Consider the following 26,166-nt stretch of genomic DNA (forward strand, 5'->3'; position numbering starts at 1 on the left):
TCCTCATTGCAACAGAAAGTGCTTTCTGTTTCTTGGAATCGGGAACCCTGACCAATATGTCCTCTTTCCCTGGTCCTTTAAACCAGTAGGCAAAGCCAGCCTCGAGTCCTGCCCAGCATCCCGGGCATCTTCCTCGCTTGTTTTCACCTAGAGACTCAGAATCTCATCTTGCTTCGGGTTGGAACATTTGGCCAGATAACTCGCCCTGGATCCCGTCTCATGCCCTTCTGGTCTCGGTGACCATGTTACACAATGATTATGAGAAAGAGCATGTGAAGTCACACCTGTCTCTGTCACATGTTGTCTAAGAGACCTTGGGAGAACAGCTTTTCCTCATCTGCAAAATGGGTACAATAATCCTCTTAAGGATAATGTCAGAATTAGAAGAATGATCATATTTGAAGCACAGAGCACATTACCTGGTACACAGTAGTTACTCAATGCATGTTAGCTAGCAGTGGTGGCGTGGTAGGGAAATAGTACTAGTTCGAAGTAGCTGTAGAGGCTGGACTCTCAAGTGAAAGAGGAATAAACTTCTGTTTTGTTTTAACCATTGGCTTTAGGCCCTCTTTGTTACACAAAGTAACAAAGTCTTATTTTAAGCCCTAATGGAGCATGTTAAATGAATATTCTGAATATTTAAATACCAGAAGAGTTACATTTATACTAAGGTAAGAATTATGTGCAAAATATATGCCCATGCATGCAAAATTTGGAAGGGTAAAGGATTATACAAGGTGAGGGGCGTATAGGAGAGATAGTTTTCGCATTGACATTTCCTCTTGTTATCTGTATATTTCAATAAAAAGTTGTCTCACAAGAGGAAAATAAGAAAATGTCCCTGAGATTGAATACATTTTGATCATGTTTTCGTATCAGAAGAGGGGCCTGTATGCCTGAATCCTCCTTCAGCTGCATGTCCTCTGAAAGAATTAAAAAAGAAAACAAAGACAGAAGGGACAGGTCTGCCTCAGTGAGACACTCTCTGCACAGAGCTGAGAAGTGAGGCTCCTTCAGGGCTGCATGTCGCGTCGCCCACCTGAGTGCCCCCAGCAGGGAGGCAGGGAACACGGTCATGTGGGACCAGTCCACAGGGACACTGAGACCTGGGCCTTCACTCCGAGACATTCGCCCCAGGGTATCCATCTCCTGCCTCCCCTGGTGACCAGCTGCCATGTAGCCTGAAGACTGGTTTTCTGAACCAAAGCTCCTCCTCACAGCACCCTTAGACAAATGTTAGTCAAACATCTGGGACTTCATGCCACTGAAACTTCCTAACACAGGGAGGGGAGGAAGGTTGCCTCCAGGGGTCTTGTCCATGGGGTAAGAAGGTGCAGGCTTTTATACAATGCATGTTTCTCCTACCAGTATTAGTGGGAAGTAGACTCCTGATTCCACACCCCCATGTTCCAGAGAAAGGCCCACATCACAAAGGTCTCCCACCACGGGGACTCCTCAACCTCAGCTAACATTCTTCTCCAGCATGGCTCATTGTCAACACCTCTCAAAACAAGAGGCATGGTTTCCGCATGACTAACAACAGATCACAGGCCTCGCTTGCTCAGCCTGCACCCTTCTTCTGTTTCACTTGGCCTGACTGTTGACAGGCCGTGAAGGAAGCATATTCCATTTCTGCTAGAGTGGTTTGGGGTTGGTACTCGGCAGAGCCTGAATGTTTCTGATGATCTGAGACACGCTGTAGGGAAGAGATTCCACCTGAAAGATGAGCTCGCTGTGTGCCCTGGACACTGCAGTTCTAGATAATAATTGTAGAACACGCAGAAGCCTTTAAGGCATTAACAGGAAGGGGCACCATCTCCTGGAGAAGTTGCTAGAGTTCAAGTGGCTTAAGAAAATTTGGGGGTGATATGCTGGGGCTTCCCAATATGAAATTCAGATCTTTAAATAAAAAATTCCAGGATTAGAATGGAGGCTGGACATGTTCCCTGACCTTTCCAAGTGCTGGTTTCCAAGGCCTGGCCCTTTTAGGCCCAGCCCCCACCAGGCCAGCGCTGACATCAGCTCACCCACAGCTGGCAGCCCTGGGAGCTCTGACTTGCTGGATCAATGAAAACATCAACCTTGCCAGACACGTCTGCTCCACTCCAAGCCCGCCGTGGAGCCAGGGGTTCAGGCTCACTGCCGGACCATCTGTCATTAGGTGCTGCTGTTAATTGCTGTGCTAATGAACAAGGTTTGGATTGGAGGCACGGAATGCATATGCAGATTTAGACACAGTTCCCAGATTCTGGGTCCTGTCTCCTAATAGCCTGGCAGTCTCTAGGATGCAGAGGTTGAGGTGGCCGAGTCACATCATGGGTCACACACAGTGCATAACCCAGCGGCAGGTTCTCCAAACTGCAAGTGTTGGGAATTTTTCAGATAGGCACTCCTTTATCCACTCATCTATCTTTCCACTCAGCCATCACTGACTTTGTGGTGGACACTGTGCCAGATGACAAGACTCTAGGGTTGACAGTGACTCAGTCCCTGCTGCCAGGGAATGACAGTCTAGCAGGGAGATAGACAGCTGGACAAAAACAGCAAATACATCATGGCAAGAGCTGGGACAGAGGTCAGCCTGGGGGCTGGGGAAACACAGAGGAGGGCTTGGAGTATCAAGGAAGACTTCCTGGAGGAGGAGAGAATCAGTTCAGTTCCATTCAGTTGCTCAGTCGTGTCTGACTCTTTGCAACCCCATTGATTGCACCACACCAGGCCTCCCTATCCATCACTAATTCCCAGAGTTTACTCAAACTCATGTCCATTGAGTCGTGATGCCATCCAGCCATCTCATCCTCTGTCGTCCCCTTCTCCTCTTGCCCACAATCTTTCCCAGCATCAGGGTCTTTTCAAATGAGTCAACTCTTCGCATCAGGTGGTCAAAGTATTGGAGTTTCAGCTTCAACATCAGTCCTTCCAGTGAACACCCAGGACTGATCTCCTTTAGGATGGACTGGTTGGATCTCCTTCCAGTCCAAGGGACTCTCAAGAGTCTTCTCCAACAGTTCGAAAAGCATCAATTCTTTGGTGCTTAGCTTTCTTTATCGTCCAACTCTCACATCTATACATGACTACTGGAAAAACCACAGCCTTGACTAGATGGACCTTTGTTGGCAAAGTAATATCTCTGCTTTTGAATATGCTGTCTAGGTTGGTCATAACTTTCCTTTAAAGGAGTAAGCGTCTTTTAATTTCATGGCTGCAGTCACCATCTGCAGTGATTTTGGAGCCCCCCAAAATAAAGTCTGCCACTGTTTCCACTGTTTACCTGAGCCAAATTTTAAAAAAGGAGCAGAAATAATCCATGAAAAGAATGCAGGAGGGCATTGCAGACAGAGGGACTGCAGACAGACAGAGGGACAGCAGACAGAGGGACTACAGACAGAGAGACTAGAGACAGACAGAGGGACTGCAGACAGAGGGACTGCAGACAGAGGGACTGCAGACAGAGGGACTTCAGACAGACAGAGGGACTGCAGACAGAGGGACTTCAGACAGACAGAGGGACTGCAGACAGAGGTAAAGGAGAACAGAGGTTTCTGAAGAAGCGCAGGGAGCTGGGGAGAGCCCAAGTGTGCGATGGAGGCGGGGAAGGCACTGAGGAGACAGAGTGAGAATGCCAGAGGGGGCGATGCGGGCAGATGGAAAGGAGCCCTGAAGCACAATACTCTGCAAACTCGGACTAGGCTTTTGCACTGTACGAGGAATAGAACTAAGTCAATGTGGGGCCCTGCCCTCAGGGGACATGAGCCAGGGACATAGGTAGTGGCTCAGAGTGGTTTGGAAGAAGAAGAAATGGCAGCTGACTGAGTTAGAGATCTTGCTATTGAGGAAGCCAGAGCTGGGCCTCCAGTTTCAGGCAGAACTTGGTCAGGTAAGTCAGCATTAGGGGCCAGCACTTTGCACAACTGACTCATCAAATCAGTGAGGCCATGCTATCCTCCCATTCTCCAGGTGAGGAGACTGAGACCCGGGGAGCTTAAATAGTTCGGTGGCTGGCAAGTCGTGTGGCCGGGATTCTGACCTCTGGTGTGCCCGACTCTGGACCCTACACATGCCACTTCCCAAGGTCTTCCTGGAAGAAGGAACAGCATGAGCCAGCATGCGGAGAGATAAACGGAAGGCACATGGGGAACCAGTCAGGAGAAGAGAGTTGTGTGAAGAAGGAGACTGGGGCCTTGGGTATACGGGTGATGGTCTCCCAGAGAAGCCCAGGCTTGAGCTTTGGAGTCTCAATGATGCACACTCTCTTGGCCTCAGTTTCCTAACTGGAAAAAGGGGACCTCACATCTACTTCCTGTGGCTGTCATCGGAATTCAGTGAGATAGTGCAAGTACTCAGGACACAGCCTCCAGCTTTGCACATCCTCAAACATGAACGATTGATTATTTTAATCAATGGTCATTATTACTCTCAAAAACAACGTTAGTAAGATCCCGGAAGTAGGCTGGGGCCAGTGCATGGGGATCTTTGAGCACCAGCTCGGAAATCGCTCTTGATCTTGTCGACATTGAGTTATTGCAGAGAAAGCTTTTAAGTGCGGCTGACATGATGACTTAGAGCCTTGCCTCTCCTTCTACAGGATAACACAGCAGCTCCCCTCTTCAGAAGTTTCCTGGTTTTTTCTTACACAGGAAAACTGCATCACAGTTTTCCTGTGTAAGAAAGGCCCTTTCGACAACTGCAAATGTTGGTCTCAAGGTGCCAGTGGGGGTCTGAGTGACTGTCTGAAGGCTGGATGCAAGTCACAGGGAGCTTTAGAAGGGGCCTGTGGGCTCGTGCTGGGGTCCAGGGGACTCAGACACTCCCGGCTGGTGAGAAAGGGAAGAAGCTTGGAGTCACCGCTGCTGGCCCCTTACTGCCAACTCTGCGACCCTCTGGAAGGTGTGAGGTAGCATCCCTTTAGCCATTTATCACCAAATCAGGAGCCTCTGGAGGCCGCACTCCTGTAGCCATAGAAACAAGGCCCTCTCCGGACCACTCCTCTGTTAAAAAGGATGGGCCCCCTCCTCTAGTGATGGGTGTGATGGCTGAGGACAGAGAGGCCTCTGTGGCTTCACTTCCAGCCTGCCCCCTCCCTCTCATTGTTCTGGAGGAGGCTCTATGAGGCTTCCAAGCTGCACGGCTGCCCCCCAAGGAAGGAGAGAAGGATCTGGCATCTCCCCGGCACCTGCACACCCTAGAGCAACACTACTCCCTCGTGACCTGTCTGTGAAGCAGACCTCATCTTCACTCTACAAATAGAGAAATGTGATCCAAAGAGGGCAGACAACTTGTCCAAGCCATGCAGTAGTGGCCAGCCAGGCTGGATCCAAACCCCCCTTAGTCTGATTTGCAAATCCCTGGTTTTAATCTGCATTCTGCCTCTCAGAGCAGAGAGTGGGAGAGATGAAAGTTGGCTAAAGTGCTTCAGAAAAGGGACTAAATGATACTGGCCAAAGGAAAAGTAGGATCCAGCTGACCCCTGGCCCCAAGTCAGGCAGAGGATCAGTCCTGGGTTTGCATCTCCCCTAGTGACCTTGGGCAAGTTCCTTAGCCTCCCTGATCCCTACCTCCTCATCTGGAGAATGGATCAGGGCAAGAGGGACCTATGTGTAGGATGGATGTAAAGATCAGAGATGTGACATTGAAGCCATGGCCTTCTATAAATGCTCACTGATGGCAGTTCTGACTCACACAGATAGGATGCATGTGTGTGTGCTAAATTACTTCAGTCCTATCTAACTCTGTGACCCTATGGACCGTAGCCTGCCAGGCTCCTCTGTCCATTGGATTCTCCAGGCAAGAATACTGGAATGGGTTGCCATGCCCTCCTCCAGGGGATCTTCCCAACCCAGAGATCAAACCTGAATCTCTTATGTCTCCTGCACTGGCAGGAGACCACCAGGGCCACTTGAGAAGCCCAACAGATAGGATGGGGCCTCCTCAAGTATCCCCACTAACACGTAAGATAAACTAAGAACAGAACTGTGAGCTGCACAGGGTGAGACTCTTCTGACAACTCCCTGACAGCTGTTCTCAGAAGTGATCCTTTATTGCTAAGCACTTCTGTACAATAACTAATTTCATCTTCGTCACAGCCCAGAGGGGTGAGTATTACCCTCCTGTGTTACAGGTGAGATGCTGAGGCTCAGAGACTCAATAACCTGTCACCAGGTCAGCCAACTCCTCCTTGTTAGGCTCCAAAGCCCTGCTCTTCAGAGCTCTGCTCCCTGCTGCTCTGGTTCATTGCCCCTCCCCACAGATGCCCAGGACCTGGACACTGGCCTTTGGGTTCCAGAAGGTTCCAGCAGGAAGTCTTGCCTCTACCCTCAGCCCTCATGTCGTCTTCTCAGGTCAGCCAGCAGCTGCACATGACTCAACCACCCCTTTTAGCCCAGTGGCCACCACTGATCACCCCATATGACTGATCCAAGCTGAGGACTTCGTTAGGACATGGGGAGAAGCAGGATTCAGTTGGAGTCGTAGGTCCCAGGCCCATTACTCCTCCCTGCCTCATCACCAAGTGGGTGCAGGACCCAGACTTAGGTTTGTGGGGCCCAAAAGAGCCAGTGGGCAGGCACATGGACCCCTTGAAGGGATTTCTCGGCTGGACTCCCTTTCCCCTCCATCAAAGCAGTGCCGCGGATACAATGAGGGCCGGGGGAGGCATAAAATCCCCATTTGCCACAATTAGCAGATGAGTAATGAAGTGGCCGTGGCAGCCGGCAGCAGGCTCGGCTCTCCTGAGGACACACCTCCCGTTAGTGCGCAGAGAGACAGAGATTGGAGGCACCTGGTACCCCAAACCATGTCTGCAAGGACCCCAGGGCAGAAAGGAAAGGAACTATTTTGTAAAGAAAAGCAAGACAGTGTGTCTGGAGTACAGAGTGAGGTGTGTGGACTGGGAAAGGGCTGGACGGGGTGGGCAGAGACCATCAGGGGGTTCCCATAAGCGATGGGGAAGATTTTGCCATAGGGTCGGCATCTCATGGCTTCTACCCTTCTGCACTGTCAAGTTCTTTGATGCCTTCCTAGATTTCAGCAGCATTTTGTCTTCATCCATAGATGGTCACACTTGCCTGAAAACGGGCTGATGCCAGCTTCCAGACCACAGTCTAGTAAAATGCCCAGGCATGTTTGTTTATGGGCTCATCACAGGAAGAGGATTAGATGCAGTCATATCTTTCCTGTGGTCCCTGAGATTAGGGGCTGCCTGAGTGTGGAGGAACCCTAATTCTTTTAGCCCCCCTGCTGCCTCTTCAGATCCAGCCAAGAAAGGACTTCAGGGCCCTCAGGCCAAAGAGAGGAGCTGAAAAAAGTCTCAGCCACAGAGAAAGTGCTATTCCCCCAAGATGCTTCTGCCCTGCTCAGTTCATCAAATCTGCTTTATGGAGCACAAAACGAAAACACAACCCTCATTAGCATGTTCGTGCTGCAGCTGAACTCTCCAAAATGCGTCCTGCTTCTGCATCCCCAGAGAAAGCCCGGCCGGTGTGTGTGGGAATCATCACTTGTCTTGTGCTCACACAGTTTTCCTTATTTCCTCTGAGGAGCTATTTGCTAAAGGATATTCTCCTCCAGGTCTGATCCTCAGCAAACTCATGGCCTGGCTATGCTGTACTGTGCTGTGGTTAGTCGCTCAGTCGTGTCCAACTCTTTGCTCGGTCTGGTTAAATGAGTTGGGAGGGATGACATGGGGCATGGATGTGCTAGGCTGGCTCACAGATGAGACAGGTGCAGCCAGGAAACGTGAAAGTGTTAGTCATTCAGTCAGGTCCAACTCTTTGTGACTTCATGGACTGTAGCCAGCCAGGTTCCTCTGTCCATGGCATTCTCCAGGCAAGAATACTGGAGTGGATTGCCATTTCCTTCTCCAGGGGGTCTTCCCAACCCAAGACAGGGAAAGCCTTTCTGAATGCCAGACCAGGAAAGGGGTCATTCTTGCATTTCTTCATTCATTCAGCAGTTACTTATGGAGTGCCCACTCTCTGTTAAGACAGACAGCAGGGTATAATGGGGATTAGTGGGGATTCAAGAGCTACATGATTAGGGTTCAAATGCTGGCTCTACCATCAGCAATACTAAAATTACTTTTACCCACTGATCCTAATTGGTTTTGTCACCTGTAACGGCTGCTGGGCTACCAGAACGGTGGACACAGAACCATGGTTGAGAACCACTCTTTTAGCTTTCCTCTCTAGCTGTTTGGTGTATCATTGGAATAAGTGGTCAAGAGCCTCATCCACCTCTGCTGGCTTGGCCTGGAGTCCTGGGATGATTCCCAGTCCTCTGGTGCTCAATCACTTCCTCCTTGGAGGGTTAAAGGTAATTCAACCGCTTATTGGCAGGCATGACACAGGTGAGTTTGGAGTGCATAATACTGATCTAAGTGCCAGGCACTGATGGGTGATTTGTGGGCACTGTTTTACTTCCTGCTCTCAGAAATTCTGCAAGCAGGTATCATTATTCCCACTTAAAAGATGGAGACACTGACCCTTGAAGAGATCTGGTGATGTGCCCAAGGACACGTGAATGCTCAGGGCCAGAACCAGAAAGCCCTGAATCAGAGCAGATTCCACAGAAGAGCCCTGGGCCAGGGCACACTCCCACTTGGTTCACACTTCTTTCAGTGCTAGGGTGGTGGAGACATGCAGCTCTGTGGTGACCACACAACATCCACGGATAGCAGAGAAAGTGGAGTGCGGGGGCCAGAGGCAGAGAATTATTAGCCGTAAGCCCTTCTGTGATTTTCTCACTGATCCCAATTTATTGTGTTCTGCAAAAACCCACTGGAACTTTCACCTTTCAAACAGATAACTTCACCAGCACTGCATCCCTCTCCTTTATACATGAATTTCTAGCATTTACCCATGAACTCCACTGTTAACAGATATACTTGAGACATGATGAGGGGTGACCTGGGTCTGCTTTGCATCCTCTCTGAGCCTCATATTGTTACCTGAGTGGAAATATGCCAGGTCAGCAGGTGGCCATTGAGTTTCTTCTCAGTCCCCATTTCTCCTGCCCTCTTCCTCCAGAGGTCACTGACGAACAGTCAGAGGGACCAAAATGGAGCCAGCCATGACTACAAGTGGACTCCATCACCTTCTCTGCTCCCCCTGCCCCACAACATCAGTCAAGAGAAAACAAAACAGCAATCAGATGTGCTTGATTTGCTTTTCAAACTGGGATGAGCTGTGGTGGAGCAGGATTAACCCAGGTGTGCAAATTAGCAAAGGCTGAAAAGAAAACAGCCGCAAAAGAGTCCCCAACTTTCATGACCTCTTTCATCCACAGCTGAGGACAGCTGGTTTGGTTTTCTGCCCAAGGTGTTATTGACAAGGATAGAAATTTCTAGACTCTGGGGAGTTGTTTAAAAAGGCAGAAGTTTGTTTGGTATCATGGGGCTCAAACTGTGACACCATATCACTGGCCAAGGAGAAGGCGTGCCGCCTTTTCCTCGGCAGCAAAAAGAAGAAAGTTCCCCAGTGATGTGGTGGCAGCCACTGAGTTCTGCACCTCCCTTAGAGATCTCATACAACCCATATGATCTCGGTCTTTAAATCCATGGACTGGACACACGTGGGTAACACCCTACTTTATATCTCCAGCCAGGACATCTTTCCTGAGTTCCATATTCATATATCCAAATGCCTACTTGACATCTCCACCGGAGTCTAAAAGAAATGTCCAGATTCATGTTTTAAAAACAAACTCCTACTCTTCTTTTCCAAATTTGCCCCAAGGGAAGCCTTTCTGTCTCAGTCAAGGGCAAGACCATCCATCTAGTTCCTCAGGCTGTAAACCTTTGGAGTCATTCTTGATGCCTTTCTTTTCCCCTCATGCCTCCAATTGATCAGCAAATCCTGCTGACTCTACCTTCCAAAGGTATCCCAGTCTGACCATTCCTGGCCACTCCCTGGCCTCCAGCATTGCTCCCTGAATTCTGTGATAGTCCCCTAACACACAGTGTTATTTGTACCAAGGGAAAACTAGAAATTAACATCCAACAAAATAAGCATTATAGAATAATTTTTAAGATTTCCATATTCTGGACTGTCAAATGGCTACTTAAGACAACGCCGAAGAACAATCAAGAAAATTGTACTGGAAATTGCAAATACAAAGAAAGAATACCTATAAACTTGAAAGTGTTAATCGCTCAGTCGTGTCCGACTCTGAGACCCCATGGTCTGTAGCTCACCAGGCTCCTCTGTCCACGGAATTCTCCAGGCAAGAATACTCGAGTGGGTTGCCATTTCCTCCTCCAGGGGATCTTTCCAACCCAGAGAGCGAACTCGGGTCTCCAGCATTCCAAGCAGATTCTTTACCAACTTAGTCACCAGGGAAGACCATAAACTGGAAAGTTATATTCAAAAATGTTGTCTGGGTTCCAAAGTTATAGGACTTTTGAGTTCCTTTTCCTGTTTGTTTATATTTTCAATTTTTAAAAAAATGAAGTTTCATTATTTGGAAAATATGCTACTTTAAAAAAGATAAAATGATGGGGGAAAAGACAGAATATAAAAGCAAAGACAGTGTGTGGTTGATGAAGAGGAGGGGGAGGCTACAGACTGTCTCTCTGCCAGAGAACATGCGAGTGCTTGTCCTGTGAGCCCTCATTTCCCAGATGAAGAGAGGCCCAGAAATGCACGGTGAGTTGCTAGAATAACGCCTGGTTCATGTATTTCGAGGTGCCAGACACAGTGCAATATGGTTTACAGAGAAGGTAATATTCATCCTTCACACTAGCTGTCTCAGGCTAGGCATCCCCCCGCCCTGCTCCACCCCATTCTACAGCCGAGGAAACTGAGGCCTATGGGAGTCATAGAACTTGCCAGAATAATATGGCTGGTCAGCTTCAAAGCTGATGTTCAAACCCCAAAGTCCACACTGTTAACTATGGTTTCATTTTGTTTTGTTTTTACTTTAAAAGCCATAAATTAACTCGGGAGTAGAGAACCAAGGTTTCTAAATCTCCTCAGCCAGCTTGTCCCATTTGAAAATGGAAGGTGATGAGCAGAATCAAACAGCTCAGCTGCTGCTGCTAAGTCACTTCAGTCGTGTCTGACTCTGTGCGACCCCATAGACGGCAGCCCACCAGGCTCCCCCGTCCCTGGGATTCTCCAGGCAAGAACACTGGAGTGGGTTGCCATTTCCTTCTCCAATGCATGAAAGTGAAAAGTGAAAGTGAAGTCGCTCAGTCGTGTCCGACCCTCAGCGACCCCATGGACTGCAGCCTTCCAGGCTCCTCCATCCATGGGATTTTCCAGGCAAGAGTACTGGAGTGGGGTGCCATTGCCTGCAGCCCCTCAAAATACTTCTCAGCTCAGTGCACATCCTGGGCCTGCCTAGGCCAGGGCCACTTACTCTGGTAGGACTCAAGAGTCCAAATGTTGCCTCATAAAGAAAGCAGCTGCTGTGGGCAGGCTTTAAGAGAGCCAGGGCCTGCCACCAGGGGCAGACCAACCAGCCTGAGAGGTGAGAGATTCCCCCCACCCAGGGCAGCCTGACCTCCTACCCAGAATCCTCTCCTGTGTGGTCCCCTGCCAGGTGGTAAAGCATCACTGATCTAGGGCTTCCCTGGTGACTCAGATGGTAAAGAATCTGCCTGCCAACGTAAGAGATGCGGGTTTGATTCCTGGGTCAGGAAGATCCCCTAGGGAAGGTGATGGCTACCCTACCAGTATTCTTGCCTGGAGAACCCCATGGACAGAGGGGCCTGGCGGGCTACAGTCCATGAGGTAGCAAAATGTCAGACAGGACTGAGCAACTAACACTTTCACTTTCCTAGGGTGAAATGTCAAACACACTGGGATAAAAGGCCGGTGGACTGAGCTCTCTGAGCAAGGAGAAAGTGAACTCTAGTCCCATCGGCTGCTTCTGGGCTGTGGGTGAAGGAACACGTGGCCTCCTGAGGGATTCCTGTGGCCTGGGGGGTAGAAATGGGCTTCGGAGTTGACAGATTCACCTAAAATGTCTGTAAAAATAAGGTCAGAAGGACAGTGCTGTTGAAAGGATCTGATGAGAGTGTAAGTGAAGCGCTGGGAGAGCTGAACTGTTCTAGTTCTGAGGATAACAGTCCCAACTCCCAGCCTGCAACTGGGCAACTGAAGACCTTCCAGCGATAGGCACCCTACATGCCAAACACAGCATGGGCTGGAGCAGCGTGAGGCCAAGGCATCTTGAGGAGACAGAATGGCTCTCAGGCATTTGGGCCTGGATGCTAACCTTAGTGCAGGTACTAACATTTTTTTAAGAAAAAATATAGGTCAAGCTGAAACGGTGGGACAGGGCGGAAGTTGGTGTACCAGTATTCTAGGGCTGTCATAACTGAATACCACACATGGGGTGGTTTAAGACAGCAGATGTTTATTGTCTCATAGTTCTGGAGGCTAGAAATCCAAAATCAAGGTTTCAGCGCTCCCTGTGGGACTCTGGGAAGCCTTCTTCCTTGCCTCTTCCCAGTCTGGTGGTGGCCAGCAATCCTTGGCATTCCTTGGCTTGCATCCACATCCCTCCAACCTCTGCCTCCTTCATCACAAGGAGTCCTCCTCCCTGGGTGTGCCCCTCTCTCCTTATAAGGACACAAGTCATATGGGATGAAGGGCCCATTCTATTCCAGTGAGACCTCATCTTAACTAAATACATCTGCCATGACCCTATTTCCAAATAAGGTTGCGTTCTGAGATACTGGGAGTTAGGACTTTGACGTATCTTTTGGGGGGGATGCCTTCAACCCATAACAGATGGCCACAGGAGAAGCAAAAATGAGAGCATCAGAGAGCGGGAAGGGGGCATATAATGTTCCAAGAATCACAGTGCACTGGCTTGGGGGGCACGGCTGCATCTGTTTTCATCACTGGAGCCCTGGTGCTGTACCCTGGTCCAGGCACATGGTCCACACCCCCATGGAGATTCCCTATGACTGCTGTTCAACAACAGGCACACAGCAGCCACCCAGGGTGGGGACTGGAGTGGACATCCAGCAGACCTTCCCTTGGGGACCCTGGCCCCCACTGCAGTATTCCAAACAAACAGCCAGTACAATTATTAGGATCACTAAACATTCCATTTGCTCCCTGACACCAATAGGTCTCAACTTTTTTATTTTTGTGAAGAATAACACTCCTTCAGATACAAAAACTGGGGATGACATGCTTGAAGGGATGAAAAGATGTGAAACACCAAGTCAGCGCTAACAGTGCATTCACTGCTACAAGTAGATAAAGTCTCACCTTTTCTACAAAATTGCTGGGTTATCACACAGGGTCTGTAGAAGCATCCTTGGAGCTCACAAGGGGCCCCTCCACACCATCCACACCATCCCCAATCTCAGCTTGAGTCGCTGTATACGTAGAGATAATTATTGCCCTTTCTGTGGTCCCCTATGCTCCAAGCAAAGTTCTCCCATCTTTCAAGTCAATCTAAGAATTAACTTTCTACTTCTTATCCACAGCAGGTTATATTCCCCTTTTTCCTAACATCACCCAAACCAGCGTAAACTGTCCCTATAATTTGTTATTGCAAAAACAAGCCTGACTTGTTGATCAGATCTCAATCTAGTGCATGTCCTGGAAGGAAGGGATGTGTGAGGGGCATCAGGACTGGGGTGAGCTCCTGGGAAAACATCTCCAGGACTGATGAGGAAGAAGGGGACCAAGGTATTTACAACCTTCTTTTCTGCAAGGCTTAAAACAGAATAGTGGTTTCTGCCTAACTCTGAGTTCTCTAGAAAGGCAAACTAGCCACTTTGCCCCTTGCTAATGAACTGCACTTTCACTCTTAAGAACCTAAAATACAGTGTGAATGCATGACAGTTCCCTTGTGAGTTCTGGCTTCCCTTGGGGGATAGGACTCCTTCTTTTTCCTTCTTTATGCTTCCCTCTATACAGCTACTTGGCTTGGCACCTCCATACCACTTCCTACAGCCTCCCACCTTCCCCAGACAACCTGTCCCAGCCTCAGTCTCTAAGCCCCAGCCTCTGAGCTCAGTGGCTGCCCCAGAAAGGAAGCTGCCAGCCCTGGGTTTCATTTACAGCTAATGAAAGAGGCTGTTTTCTCCAGAGACAAAGTCAGAGGCATCTTCAGACTGCCACGCACCCTCTCCCTGCGGCCTCCAGCTCTCAGCTTTGACCAGACACCCTGCCCTCTTCCCACCCCTCAGGAAGGGCACCAAAGGGTCCCAACAGAACCTACCAAGGAGAGAGTTCCCCAGCGAACAGGGCAGTTTCCTGATGCGAAGGGAAACAGTGTGTCTATTTCCCTTGGAGTCTATCCAGGTAGAGCAATGTCAAAGACTGGGCTGGGGTACAAAAGGCATTAGGCAGGGACCCCAGAGGACAGTGTGCAGAATTCTGGCCATCAGACTCCAGAACGTGTTGTTACTGGCTACATCCATTCCCACTGGCAAATGAAGCTTTTGGATAGGATAATGTTTTTCAGTCTGGGCTCGATGTGCCAAGTGTCCTGGGTCAGCGGGAAAGGCTGGTGCCCATGCCAGATGGCAGGGCATGAGGCTGGGAGAGACTGCAGAGCTCGCCAGGGCCCCAGCGGTGGTCCAGGCCTAGCAGAGTCATCACTAGCGCACTGAGGCTGGGTGACGAGGGCAGTGTTCTCCATGTCTGGCCCTTCCCTTCAGCTTCACCTCCCAGGCGTGAACAGAAGGGTGAGGAGACCAGCAGAGGGACAGCGACTGTTCAGTGAGAAGTCAACGGCATCTGCTTCCAGAGGCTTTATGGGCCAGAAAGGCTTCATGAGAAAGCTCCCACTTCCAATCCTGGCATTTCTATGCACCCTGCCCCCACCCTCCCTATTCCATGCTTCCAGACACCTTCCCTGCCTTTTTTTAAAAAAATAGTAGCAGCTCTATTGATGGATTATTCTCATATAATTCATCTGTTTAAAGTATTCAGGGGCTTCCCTGGTGGCTCAGATGGTAAAGAATCTGCCTGCCAACGCAGGAGACCCAGGTTCAATCCCTGGGTCAGGAAGATTCCCCTGGAGGAGGAAATGGCAGCCCACTGCAATATTCTTGCCTGCAGAATTCCATGGACAGAGCGGCCTGGTGGACATAGTCCCTGGAGTCGCAAAGAGTTGGACAGGACTGAGTGACTAACACTTTCACTGTTAAAGTATAGAACCCAGTGGTTTTTTCGTATAGTCAGAGTTGTGTAACCATCAGCACAATCAATTTCCACCCTTTTCCCCCCAGCTAACCCACACCCACTTCTGTAAGGATGCAGTGCCTGGACCACCTCCCGGTCACATCACCCTCTCCTTAACCCTTGTTTTATCAGCTCTCCTAGAAGCTCTGGGAGCATTTGTATACTTCAGAAGAGAACAATGAATTTTTAAAAGGAGAAATAGTACAGCATTATTCAGAAATCTGACCTGCAATATAGAAAATGATCTAGAAGAACCTCAGAAATAGTAAGATTTCTGTCAAGGAAGTTTATGAGGAACAGGAACTATTAACCACTCCACCAGCTGACTGATTCGATTTTTAAAAAAGAGCTGAAACATCTCAGGAAGATTGTTTATCTCTAAAACATACATCCATGAGTAATCACTGCCCTTTCTTTTCACTCTTCCCCAAACCTAGGCAACCATGAATCTATTATATTAATACTTTCTGTCTCTGAATTCGCCTATTCTGGACATTGCATATAAATGGGAGCATACCATACTTACCTCTTATCCCCCACTGGAGCCCAGTTTAAGCCTCCTGGGGCTTGTGTGTCTGCTGGGGACCGTGGCACCTGGCTGGGTTAGCTGTGCTGATGGATAAGGCAGCAGATCCAAAACATTCACCAACTCCTGCATTCATGCCTTTTGTCTGTGAGTCCCTGTGCTTCCCAGGTGGTACTAGTGTAAAGGACCCACGTGCCAGCGTAGGAGATGTAAGAGATACGGGTTCCATCCCTGGGTTGGGAAAATTCCCCTGAAGAACGGCATGGCAACCCACTCCAATATTCTTGTATGGAGAATCCCACAGACAAAGGAGCCTGGCAGGATATGGTCCATAGGGTCGCATGCAGTCAGACACGACTGAAGCAACTTAGCACGCAAGCATGCATGCCAAGTCCCCTAACTATTCTCTACAATGATAACCATGGGCTGAAAAGACCCACAGATGTGGAGTCAGGAAATATGGGTGCAAAGACAGGCTTTGCCATTTACCAGCTCTGGGACCTCGAAAGATAACTTAAACCTCCTGGATCCATTTTTCAGCCACAAATCAAGAATAATAAATAAATCTACTTCCCAGCCTTGTTGTGAGGGTCACACAAGACGGGGCATGTGAACACACACAGCGTACATCATAAAGCCGGATGAAAATAAGCACAGCATTGTCCCAGCTCCTTCTTGAGTTTATAAACAAAAGCGAAGAGCTGGTCTTCTCTATGTTCTCCCCTCCCACCTCTACTCCTCTATGTTCTTTCCCTTCTGCGCCTATGACAGAGCTGCCAGGGATAACTCAAGAGATGCTGCCCCAAGAAGCCAGGAAAAGAACTGAGCACTTCCCAGGGCTCTTGGGTGAGAACCAAAATGATCGGTCCTGGCTGGGCAGGCTGCACCACACAAAGGGCATGGGCGATGACCAAGAGCCTGGACTTGGGGTTGGGACAGTCCTGGCCTTTAGAACTGCCTTGGTCGTATCACCGCTGGCAGCCCAATTAACCTCCTCTCCGGTTTCCTCACCTGTACAGCTCGAAATAAAAATAGTTACGACCTCATGAGCTGTGTGCTAGGAATACCTGAGAAAAGGGCTTAGCACAGAGCTGGGCTAGTGGTCAAGATAAATTGCAGCCATAGCTATTAGTATTTTCCTGGTTGTAACTATTATTTCTGTTATCAGAGAAGGGGATACGGTATTGGCGAAAAGTACAGGCTCCCACATGGGTTGAAGTGTATCCATAGAGTTTTAAAACTGTCACCACATGTTCACCACCCACTCCCCAAATAGCCCACATCCGCTTCTGTGAAGACACGGTGCCTGGACCTCCTCTGGTCACGTCGCCCTCAGCTTAACCACTGCTTTACCTATTGTTGTAGTAGCTCTGGGAACATCCATGTATTTCAGAAGAGAACATGGATTTAAAGACAGAAGATGCTATAGCATCTTGGTTTCATGGTTTGAGTTTGATGGTTTGGTTTGAGTTTGGTGGTTTGAGGCCAGGCTCCACTTTCTCTCTGTGCCTCAGTTTCCACAAGGGAACATAGATATGAAAATAGTACCAGACTCATAGTGCAACTGTGAGGGTCAATGAGTTCATACACACTGTGTTTAAAGTAGTGCCTGACACAGAGAGCTAAGGAAGGATTTATTGTATTACTTCCCGAGATGGTTTCCCTAATTCTCTCTCAGATCAGCAACAGCTCCTGGGTGTTTTCCTTTCACTTTTTCTCTGCAAACCTTGAGTCCCTGTTTCCTGTCTTAAAAGTCCTTCTGATAGTTTTTCAAATTGTGAAATAGCTTCTGGTTTCGATTCCCATTTAACCATCTGTTTATACCCACAAAAGTCCCAGAACTAAAACCACTAGATAGTTCCTCCTGGAAAATGCTAATGTCCAGAGAAGAACACCCCCAGGAGTGAGGAAAAGTGCCCCCAGACCTTGGAGGTGGGTCCCTCCTTACAAGATCCAACTCATACATTTCTTTCTGGCTGGCTGTTCGAGGCAAGATTAAAGCAATTCCAGAAAATGTCAGCAGCTCAAATGCCCGGCACCCAGAATAAAATCCCATTTCTTCCTTAGCATTCTAGGGGCAGTGAATCTGTGGCTTGAAGAGGTAAACAGTGATGAAATCCAAAGAACTAGCAAAAAGAAGAAGGTGGGGCAACCGATTATCTTCCCATCTTGCCTCGGCTGATGACATTCTCATTTACTTCAGCTCAGCAAGAAAAAGCTGGGAGAAGCATCCTGTGATCCTAGACTGAATAACTATCCCAACTATCGGGCTGAGAATACAAGCTTGATGCAGCCAAAGCTTAAATATATTTGCATCTAATCCCCTTATAATCCTTCCTATGGAAGAGTGTAAAAGCTGAACAAGATCGACCGGCATTCCCAGGGTGCAAGGACAGACACTCCTGCCCAAACTCTGAGATGTAATTAGCCAAGGCCGGGTGCTCCTCTGAGAGTTTGAAGCCCAGCACTCATGCTAATGACAGTGTCCCAGTCCCAGAGGACTTTGGGTACTTGCACACACGTGCACACTCACCGATGAACAGCAGACTGCTGAACCTCCGTCAGAGAAGGATCACGTTGAATGGGATTTCAGGGTTGTCCAGCCACCTGTCCCACCCTCATTCTATAGAACTGGGGTCCACAACAAGGATCAACTTGCCCTACTTAACACTCTGCCCTTTCTCTTTTTTGTCTCCTCATTTGTCAAGTGCAAATCATTCTGCCTACAGTGCAGGGGTTCTGAGGACTAAACAAGAGACACAGGCCCTGAAATGCGGTAGAAGATTAGTAATTTTACTTCTTCCCTTTCTTCTCATGCTGCCCTGATGTGTAATGATGGTGTTTCATTTGCTTTTTCCTGAGCACTTAGTGGGACCACAATCGATCTACCAAATATCAAGGAAGCTGGGAAAGCCACGAAGCTCTCACCTTGCAAGACACAAGCTTCCCACCAAGTGCAGCTGTGGGTAGAGGGTAAGGGGGAGCACTTTTGCAGGCTTTATTCCTTCATCTGTTTATTCAACAAATTCAGTTAGCCGTTATTCCAAGCATTGGGGATACAGTAGTGAGTAAAACAGTTATTGAGAGAGACATATCTTAAACAGACCATTACACTCCTAATTATTTGATTAAAATTTTAATAAGTGATACAAAAGGCAGACAGACAGCTGTGGGAGTGTATAATAAGGGGCCTTAACAGAGCCTGGGGTGGGGGGTGTGGGCAGTCATCTCAGAAGACTTCCCTGAAGACCTGAAGGAAGGCTTCCTTGAGGAACGTTTATGCTCACATATGGACAGCGAAAGTGAGAGTCACTCAGTTGGGTCCGACTCTTGGTGACCCCATGGACTATACAGTCCATGGAATTCTCCAGGCCAGAATACTAGAGTAGGTATCCTTTCCCTTCTCCAGGGGATCTTCCCAACCCAGGGATCAAACCCAGGTCCCTTGCATTGCAGGCGTATTCTTTACCAGCTCAGCCACAGGGAATGTTCCAGATACTGAGTTAAGTATTCCACATAGTTATTTTGAATGTTCTCATAAGTTAGTATAATGATCCCCCATTTCCTAAATGAGGAAACTGAGGCTCAGAGGAATTAGGTGACACAGCTCTTAAGTGACAGAGAGAAGATTCAAACTCAGGCTCCAAAAGCAGTCCCCCTCTCTACATTTCTCTGCCAAATTAGCCACTTCTCATCAAAGTGCTGTAAAATCCTGTTAATTACGACTAATGAGAATGAGGTCCTATCCACTACCTGTTCACTGATTTGCCGATTTTTAATATCATTCCTTGCCCCAGGAGAACTCTCCAGGGAACCATCATTACCACACAATTCTTTGGGGAAATGAAACAACAGCTGGCCCTGCCAATCACCATGGCAACACTCCTGTAAGTACATGGAATCATGTCAACAGAAAAAATTTATATATACGTACATGTTCTATAATTGCCCTAAATCACTATGTTACACGTTGACTTGCTGATGACACCATCAGGGCTCAGGTAGAGAGGTGTTTTCAATCAGCTTCAAGATCCCTTCCCCTCCTTTGATATTTCCAGGTACCCCATCAAGCTGTGTACAGGCAGGGAGAAAGGTTGCTAGGGAAAAGGGAACATTGCCAAGCTCTGGCCCACAGCAGCACTTGCTTCACTGGCAGTGTTTAAGTGTGGGGACATGACTGGTGTCATGGGCATGTGACTGGTGTAGCAGCAAAGAGCCCTGTACTCAGAAATGGCCCACGCTTGGTTTAATGCTCTTTGAACCAGGCATCTCACATGTCCATTTTGCAACAGCCGCACAAATTGTGCAGCAGGTCCTGTGTGAGAAGCAAGGGATAAAAGGCATTCTGCGCTTTTCCTTCCTAGATAGCATTTTCTCCTTCTCAGATCTGCCCATCCATTCAGTGCTCTAGTTCACAAATTATTATCAAAACTCAATAGTCTTCCCTCAGAGAATGCAGCCATGTCAATATAACCCAAACTGAGTCACTCATAACCCTACACATAATAATTGCTCTGTGTGTATTGCCTGCTAGGTGCCAGGTACCACACTCAACTGGGTAACTAATATTATTTCTGATCTGGAAGGTGGGTAGGTACTAGCAGCTCATCTCACAGTTGAGAACACTAAGGCTCAGAGAGATTCAGTGACTTTCCCAAGGTCACACAGTACTTGAGACACAAATCTTGCAACTCTTCGCAGAGGCTAATGCTGGGCTTGACTTGGGCCCGGGTGGTTCTGCCTTTACTAGTCCCAGGAGTGCAGTCCCCCTGCCCCATTCACATGCCCAGAGTTTCTGGCTCTTCTGATCTATTCCAGACTTGGATGAGACACCTTCCAGCCTGGTGTGAGAATGGATATCCTGGGAGGCTGCCAACAGGACATGAGGATACAACTTTGAAGTGAGGGAAAGCTGGCTTTCCACTGGGCACACTGAGTGGGAAATGGGGGTTAAGAGGAAGCTGGGCACAGACATCTCCTCTCCCCCTCTCTCCATGGACTACTTCTGTCATTTGCAATCAAGGGAAGCCCACCTAGAATGGTATATTCCCACTGAAGGGAACTAGAATGCAGCAGTGGGAAGAGGCTGAGTTTGAGAGCCTGATAGACTTGAGTTTGAACCTGGAACTCCATCACTTTCTAGCTCTGGACCATGAGGAGTAATTGAACCTCTCAGTTTCCTCAGGTAAGAAATCAGGGGAAAATGCCACATTTCAAGGAAAATATAAGGATCTGATGAGGTCTGCAGCCTACCAGGCTCCCCGTCCCTGGGATTCTCCAGGCAAGAACACTGGAGTGGGGTGCCATTTCCTTCTCCAATGCATGAAAGTGGAAAGTGAAAGTGAAGTCGCTCAGTCGTGTCTGACTCTTAGCGACCCCATGGACTGCAGCCTACCAGGCTCCTCCATCCATGGGAGTTCCGGGCAACAGTACTGGAGTGGGGTGCCATTGCCTTCTCCGAGATATATATATATATATAAAACATGCTGAGCACTGATCCCCATCTCCCCACCTCCCGCCCCATATCTGCTCAAAATGCTGATTCGTTTTTCCTTGTCTTCCATGTTGGTGGCAGGGACTATCTGTGGAGGCAGATTTTTCTACAACCCCCAGGCCCTGATGGGTTTGTTCAGAAAGCAGTATTAGGCACTCCGAATTGTCCTCATCCGGGGCACTTTGGACTGAGGAAACAAGACCTAGAGGCCTACCCTAGAAATCAAAGATTCATAAACTCTCATCCCTGAAGCATAACTCACAGATAACATAGCTCCAACTTTCATACAGACTGCTTTGAAAATCTTTAAGAAGTAGTTATTCAGTTTGGACTGAATACTTCTAGTAACAGGGAATTCATTCCCTCACAAAGGGAGCATGTTTCATTTTTACATAGCTCTGACATGAACAAAATATTTAGTTTGCTTCTCCCATCTGGCTGGGAATCTTTGACAGGTGGGAAGCCCCAGATTTCTACCATATAGTATGATCAAAGCCTTAAAAGCTCCTGTATGTATGCCACCATCGTGCACCTAGAAGACATCTTAGGAAAAGACTGGATGTAACTCACTTTAACAGGCATCATGTTTACACAGTACTTTGTATTCACACATCATGGTCATAAGAACAGGATCCTGAGGAGATTAAAGATTACAAATCTTCTGGCAAACCTCCCATCCAGAGGTGAAGTCTATGACCCAATCTGGGAAGGCTCTGTGTCTTCTCTGGACCATTAGAACATGGCAGAAGTGACATGGTGCCACTCTGCAGGGTCAGGCTTTATGAAGCTGGAAGATCCCATTCCCTATCATCTGGAACACTGTCTCAGAGAACACTGGACATCAAACCCTGAGACCACAGTGCTGATGCAGCCACATGTAGTTGCTCCAGTTTACAGTCCCAGCTGAGCCCAGCCTTCAAGTCATCCATCCTGCTAAGGCACCATACATGTGAGTGAAACCATCTTGTACCTGCCCAGCCAGCTCATCACTGATTGAATTCTGTGATTAGCCTTGGTTAAAGCCATGAGGAGCAGAAGAATCACTCGGCAGAGCCCTATCTGAAACCTTGACACACAAAATTGTAAGTTATAATAAAATGGCTGTTATTTTAACTTACTAATTTTTTTAATTAATTTATTTTTTATTGAAGGATTTAAGTTACTAAATTTTGAGGTGATCTGTTATGCAATAAGATATAACTGGAATGATCATCACCTCATCCAACAGATGAAGAAACAGGAGCTGAGTGATGTAAATGAATTGCCTAGAAAATGGGGCGCCAACAAGCTGGGCTGGAACCCAAGACTTCTCAATCTTGGTCCTATTTTCTACCTGATCTTGATGAAATTACGAATGCGTATAATCATCAGCAGCAATGAGCACTCATCATTCATTATAATTTTAGCTCAAGTAACATCATGGTGGAGAGTTCTGACAAAATGTGGTCCACTGGAGAAGGGAATGGCAAACCACTTCAGCATTCTTGCCGTGAGAACCCCATGAACAGTATGAAAAGGCAAAAAGATATGACACTTAAAGATGAACTCCCCAGGTCAGTAGGTGTCCAGTGTGCTACTGGAGAAGAGTGGAGAAAGAACTCCATAAAGAATGAAGAGATGGAGCCAAAGCAAAAACAACACCCAGCTGTGGATGTGACTGTGATGGAATCAAGGTCCAATGCTGTAAAGAGCAATATCACATAGGAACCTGGAATGTTAGGTCCATGAATCAAGGTAAATTTGAAGTGGTCAAACAGGAGATGGCAAGAGTGAACATCAACATTTTAGGAATCAGTGAACTAAAATGAACTAGAATGGGTGAATTTAACTCAGATGACCATTATATCTACTACTGTGGGCAAGAATCCCTTAGAAGAAACAGAGTAGCCCTCATAGTCAACAAGAGTCCAAAATGCAGTACTTGGGTGCAATCTAAAAAATGACAGAATGATCTCTGTTCATTTCCAAGGCAAACCATTCAATATTACAGTAATCCAAGTCTATATGCCCCAACCACTAATGCTGAAGAAGTTGAAGTTGAATGGTTCTATAAAGACCTACAGATATTCCAGAACTAACATCCAAAAACGATGTCCTTTTCATCATAGGGGACTGGAATGCAAAAATAGGAAGTCAAGAAATACCTGGAGTAAAAGGCAAATTTGGCCTTGGAATATAAAATGAAGCAGGGCAAAGGCTAACAGAGTTTTGCCAAGAGAATGCACTGGTCATAGCAAACACCCTCTTTCCACAATACAAGAGTTGACTCTACACACGGACATCACCAGATGGTCAATACCAAAATCAGATTGATTACATTCTTTGCAGCCAAAGATGGAGAAGCTCTATACAGTCAGCAAAAACAAGACCAGGAGCTGACTGTGGCTCAGATCATGAACTCCTTATTGCAAAATTCATTAAATTAAAAAAAGTAGGGGAAAACAGTAGACCACTCAGGTATGACCTAAATCGAATCTCTTTTGATTATACAGTGGAAATGACAAATAGGTTCCAAGGATTAGAGCTGATAGAGAGTTCCTGAAGAACTATGGATGGAGGTTCGTGACATTGTACAGAAGGCAGGGATAAAGACCATCCCCAAGAAAAAGAAATGCAAAAAGGCAAAATGGTCTGAGGAGGCCTTACAAATAGCTGAGAAAAGAAGAGAAGTGAAAGGCAAAGGAGAAAAGGAAAGATATAGCCATTTGAATCAGAGTTCCAAAGAATAGCAGGAGATAAAAGAAAGCCTTCCTCAGTGATCAATGCAAAGAAATAGCGGAAAACAATAGAATGGGAAAGATTGGAGATCTCTTCAAGAAAATAAGAAAGACCAATGGAATACTTGATGCAAAGATGGGCACAAAAAAGGACAGAAATGGTATGGACCTAACAGAAGCAGAAGATATTAAGAAGAGGTGGCAAGAATACACAGAAGAACTATACAAAAAACATTTTCATGACCCAGATAACCACGATGGTGTGATCACTCACCTAGAGCCAGATATCTTGGAATGCAAAGTCAAGTGGGCCTTAGGAAGCATCACTATGAACAAAGCTAGTGGAGGCAATGGAATTCCAGTTGAGCTATTTCAAATCCTAAAAGATGATGCTGTGAAAGTGCTACACTCAATATGCCAGCAAATTTGGAAAACTCAGCAGTGGCCACAGGACTGGAAAAGGTCAGTTTTCATTCCAATCCCAAAGAAAGGCAATGCCAAAGAATGTCCAAACTACTGCACAGTTGTATTCATCTCACACAAAGGAATGCTCAAAATTCTCCAAGCCAGGCTTCAACAGTATGTGAACTGTGAACTTCCAGATGTTCAAGCTGGATTTAGAAAAGGCAGAGGAACCAGAGACCAAATTCCCAATATTTGCTGGATCATAGAAAAAGCAAGCAAACTCCAGAAAAACATCTACTTCTGCTTTTTGACTGTGCCAAAGCCTTTGACTGTGTGGATCACAGCAAACTGTGGAAAATTCTTCAAGAGATGGGAATACCAAGACCACCTGACCAGCCTCCTGAGAAACCTGTGTGCATGCAGGTCAAGAAGCAACAGTTAGAACTGGACATGGAATAACAGAGTAGTTCCAAATTGGGAAAGGAGTATGCCAAAGCTGTATATTGTCACTGTGCTTATTTAACTCATATGCAGAGTACATCATGTGAAATGCCAGGCTGGATGAAGCACAACCTGGAATCAAGATTGCTGGGAGAAATATCATTAACCTCAGATACGCAGATGACACCATCCTGATGGCAGAATGTGAAGAGGAACTAAAGAACCCCTTGATGAAAGTCAAAGAGGAGAGTGAAAAAGCTGGCTTAAAACGCAACATTCAAAAAAAACAAAGATTATGACATCCGGTCCCATCACTTCATGGGAAATAGATGGGGAAACAATGGAAATACTGAGAGACTTTATTTTCTTGGGCTCCAAAATCACTGCAGATGGTGACTGAAGCCATTAAATTAAAAGACGCTTGCTTCCTGGAAGAAAAGCTATGACCAACCTAGACAGCATATTAAAAAGCAGAGACATTACTTGGCCTACAAAGGTCCATCTAGTCAAAGCTATGGTTTTTCCAGTAGTCATGTATGGATGTGAGAGTTGGACTATAAAGAAAGCTGAGCACCAAAGAATTGATGCTTTTGAACTGTGGTGTTAGAGAAGACTCTTGAGAGTCCCTTGGACTGCAAAGAGACCAACCAGTCAATCCTAAAGGAAATCAGTCCTTTCCTAAAGGAAATGCATAGTCATTGGAAGGACTGGTGCTGAAGCTGAAGCTCCAATACTTTGGCCACCTGATGCAAAGAACTAACTCATTGGAAAAGACCCTGATGCTGAGAAAGATTGAAGGTAGGAAGAGAAGGGGATGACAGAGGATGAGATGGTTGGATGGCATCACCGACTGGATGGACATGAGTTTGAGTAAGCTCCAGGAGTTGGTAATGGACAGGGAAGCCTGGTGTGCTGCAGTCCATGGGGTCGCAAAGAGTCAGACACGTCTGAGCAACTGAACTGAACATACTGGACTTCCAAAGCCTGATATCAGTGAAATTCTAAGTGCTTTATCCCCATTTCCATGTTTAATCCGCATAACAATCCTATGAGGTAAGTGCTATTATAATCTCTAATTTGTAGATAGGGAAACTGAGGCATAGAATGACTGGGTAACTTGCCAAATGTCATGTAGCTGGAGAGGAGCAGAGCAGGGATTTGAGCCCAGATATTTTGGCTCCTGAGACCATGTACTTAAGTCCTGGGGCATACTGTTATTCAAAAAAGTCAGAATATCTTAAATCTCTTAAACTCAGAGATGATCTGAACTCATGGCCATTATGTGTGGCTCAGTGCCATGTTGGCTCCCACCATGAGTTCTTAATTTTGAAAGATCTCCAGAAGCTTCCGGGAGACTTGAGACCCACCCATGGTTCACTTACAAGACAAAGCAAAGCTATAAAGTACATAAATGCTTGATATCCAATTGGG

This window comes from Bos javanicus, chromosome 29 (assembly GCF_032452875.1).
Source record: "Bos javanicus breed banteng chromosome 29, ARS-OSU_banteng_1.0, whole genome shotgun sequence".
Lineage (NCBI taxonomy): Eukaryota > Metazoa > Chordata > Mammalia > Artiodactyla > Bovidae > Bos > Bos javanicus.